The sequence below is a fragment of the Crotalus tigris genome, unplaced genomic scaffold, assembly GCF_016545835.1.
Source record: "Crotalus tigris isolate CLP2741 ecotype Arizona unplaced genomic scaffold, ASM1654583v1 scf7180000018299.754606, whole genome shotgun sequence".
NCBI classification, from domain to species: domain Eukaryota; kingdom Metazoa; phylum Chordata; class Lepidosauria; order Squamata; family Viperidae; genus Crotalus; species Crotalus tigris.
This window is the reverse complement of record NW_024096930.1, coordinates 48,641-52,549: the sequence shown is the minus strand read 5'-3', so window position 1 is coordinate 52,549 and position 3,909 is coordinate 48,641.

The following is a 3,909-nucleotide window of genomic DNA, read 5'->3' as shown; positions in this document are numbered from 1 at the left end:
TTTTTTTTACGAGCTCTTAACTAACATGTTCCTGCATCTTTTTTTTAAACATCTGGACCAAAGTATTTTCTCAAAATGTAATAAGGTGCAAAGAGGAATACATGCAAGAAGTATATAGCAATAGCACTTAGACTTATATACCGTTTCACAGTGCTTTACAGCCCTCTCTAAGCGGTTTACCGAATCAACATATTGCCCCCAACAGTCTGGCTCCTCAATTTACTGACCTTGGAAGGTTCCTCATTTTACTGACCTTGAGCTGGTCAGGATCGAACTGACAAACTGCTGGCAGCGGCAGTCAGCAGAAGTAGCATGCAGTACTGCATTCCAACCACTGTGCCACCAGGGCTCTTTCCACATACCTAAATTTAAATGTTGGATCTCCTGTCATAATTCCTAATAGTTAGGTAAAGATTGTGACCACAGGGTTTATGACTTTATCCCAATATATGTCTGGTAGCACAGATTAGAAGAGTACAGTATGCATGGTATTGCTGCTGCCTTTAGAGCTGAATGAAAATAATTTGCCACCTCGGCTTATATTTAGCTACATTACTTCTATCACATAGTAGGATCATCTTCCAAAATAGAGATCTCTAACTCTCTGGATATGTGAGCACATTTGATTTTACGTGTCATAAAATGGCTGCCATGGTGAGCATGTCACAGAACACTGGAAAGCGAACTAATAAAGTTATAATCTATTTCGAGACTCTTTGTCTCCCAGGTGCATGCTACTATCTTATTTTTGTTCTTTAGTGCACCTGTCTCCCTAGAATTTATGATAGGTGAATTTTAAAGAAGTCTCGCATGGCTTAAGACCTACTCTTTCACAAAAACTGAAATCACATCTAAAATAGTTTGGTGCAATGGTTAAGATGCTGGCCTAAAATCCAGGAGACTTTAAGTTTTGATCCTGCCTTACATCTTACCTTGGCATGAAAGCCATCTGGATAACTTTGGACCAGTCACTCTCTCTCAGCCCAACCACTTCACAGGGTGGTTGTTGTGGGAAAATAAGAGGAGGAAGGAGTATTGTGTATGTTCACCATCTTGCTTGTAATAAAGATGGGATAAAAATCAATCAATAAATAAGTAAAACAGGCTTCCCAAAATCACCCTGTCCCCTTTGAATTGAATGTTAATGTGTTTCCCAGCTCCCATCCATTATAGAATTTAAGTGGTGTTCAAGAGTACTAATGGCTTTCTGGGAGGGAAACTATAGAGCAGTGGTTCTCAACCTGTGGGTCGGGACCCCATTTGGGGTCGAACGACCATTTCATGGGGGTCGCCAAACAAAGCTGTCCACCATTTTTCCCCCTTTGGCCACGCCCCTGGCACCCGGTGATGTATAAGTGGTTGGGGGTCACCACAACATGGGGAACTGTATTATGGGGTCGCGGCATTAGAAAGGTTGAGAACCACTGCTATAGAGGTTGGTTATCAGCATATTGACAGTATCTCATCATGGATCTGTATAGATTTGAAATCTAACTTCATAGGGAACAAGATAAAATGCTAGGAAACATAGTAATTTAGCAGTTAAGATATAGAATGGTAATTCCTCCATCACTATCTTCTGGTGCAATCTCTCAGGGAACATTGAAACAACTCTAAAATAATGCCTTTAAGCATGGCCCCTGCCATAACCAATGACATTAGTTACCAAAGATTCTATGAAAAGTACTAGCACTACACTGCTCTTGTGCAGATCATTCATCAAAGTAGTCTGACCTGAAACAATAACAGATTGTCATCTTCCCAAAACAATACCGTCAAACAAGTAAATTGATATTTCAGGCTTTTTTGTAACATTTTTGTTCTGTAGCTTTATTTTATTTACATGAAATCCGGGACATGACCATTGAAGTAAAGACAAGGATAGAAAAAGCCCGAAACAGCATTCTTCAAAATGAAAAAGGCCTTCTGCAGTCACGACATAAGCTAAGACTGAAAATCAGGCTTGTCAGATGTTATATTTTTTCTATCCTTCTGTCAGAGTTGGTCTCTGAAAGAAGGCCACCTGAAGAGACTAGAAGCATTTGAAATATGGATTTACAGGCGGCTGTTATGTATAAGCTGGGTTGACAAGATCAGAAATGAGGTGATAAGCCGCCTGGGAAAGCCAAGGGACATCATTAAAACAATTAAAAAACAAAAATTAAAATATTTCAGACACATGATGCGACACCCAGAAAAATACGGCATACTTCATTTAATCCTCCAGGGAAAGTTTGAAGGCAAACGAGGTCCAGGCAGAAGAAGAACACCATGGCTTCAAAATCTAAGGGATTGGTTTGGATAAAACTCAGCAGCACTTTTTTGTGCACTGCTGATAAAAACAGGATCGCCAACATGATCACCAACGTCTGATAACAGATATGGCACAAGAAGAAAAAGCTTTTATTCCTGTAAAGTATCACTGTGAAATATTATTATACTCCTGTAATTAGAATTTAGGAATACAGAAATTAGGGCACTATAGCTTGTGTATTAATCTGCTTCAGCGTGTTTAATAATAATCCCTTTTAAGTAATGAATCTTGCAATCTGAATAACTAAGTTACTTCCTTGTAGCAACCTCAGCAACCCTAAGGTGTGACTTCAACTCCTACCCTGGGGAATTCTGGGGGTTGGTCCACATACTTTAAAGTTGCTGAGGTTGGGAAATGTTAGAGCAGAAAAAAATGATAATTTCTAATATAAAGCCCCAGGATGTTTACATTTTCACTATAAACATCATGTAATTAGGTTAAGTCACAGATACATTTTAAGATTTGATGCCACATAGAAGGATATATGAATTCAAGAACTTTAGAAGCAGTGTAGCACCACAGATGTGGAATGTTCTTTTTTATATATAAAGTACAGTTGTATTAACTAAAGTGATGGCTCATGAATGCACATATGGAGTTTCTTGGCATAATAGGTTTAATCATAGTTAATAGAATCATTGTCTATCCTGACCAAAAGTTCTACATTTGATACTAACTAACCATAGTGGCCAGGTTCACACCATAGGCTAAAATATGATTGGCTAGATTAGTTCATTAGCCAATTTAGCTACTAATAGGGGCTTGGACAATGTTTTTGTACAGATGTATACTCTAAAATTTTGTTTAATTTTTATCTTAAGTGTCTCATACCAATACAATAATAATGTTCAGTGCAAAAAAGTTCTGAAGTTTTATTTTTCAGTGTAATGCCTTTATGAAAGCTTGCAACCCAGATCAAACACTTTAGTAATTGTAGTTTTTCTACATCCACTAAATCTTACTGTAATACTCTAATCTACAGAGATTATAAAAGGATTCTTAAAAGATGACTATTTTAGTTTATAGCACGGTGAAATGTTGATATAATCATAGAAAAAATTATTTCTGTTTGAATTACTAATACTTCATCTACTTGTTTATGAGAGTACTCCCTATATAGTACTAAGAAATATAAGTCTAAGGCCTATTGCTGTTTTTACAAATAACTCATATACAGCATTTCCGCTTATGAGAGTTGTTCATGAGTTGGATGTTTTTTTACATTATACTGTATGGTTAGCTAATTTGTGTTCTGTCTGAACGCTGAAAAGAAGGTTAATTTACAGTTCAAGTATTATGCAGACCATAGCATTGATTAATTCAGTAAACAATGATTCTTTAAATTAAGGATTAATATGGAAACAGCCACCAATTACTGCTCCCACAAATGCAATGCTACTTCTTCCCTCCAGAAACTTTTCATAGTGAATAGAACAGTGTGCACTTAGTTGCATAAAAGATTAAAGATTTGTACTCTCCATCTGATCATCTCTCTGTGAGAGGAGGCTCAAGTAAGCCACATTTCACACTAATACCCTTTTACTTATGCAGACTGGGAGCATCTATGCGTACCTTTTCTTCGGGATTATTTCGGG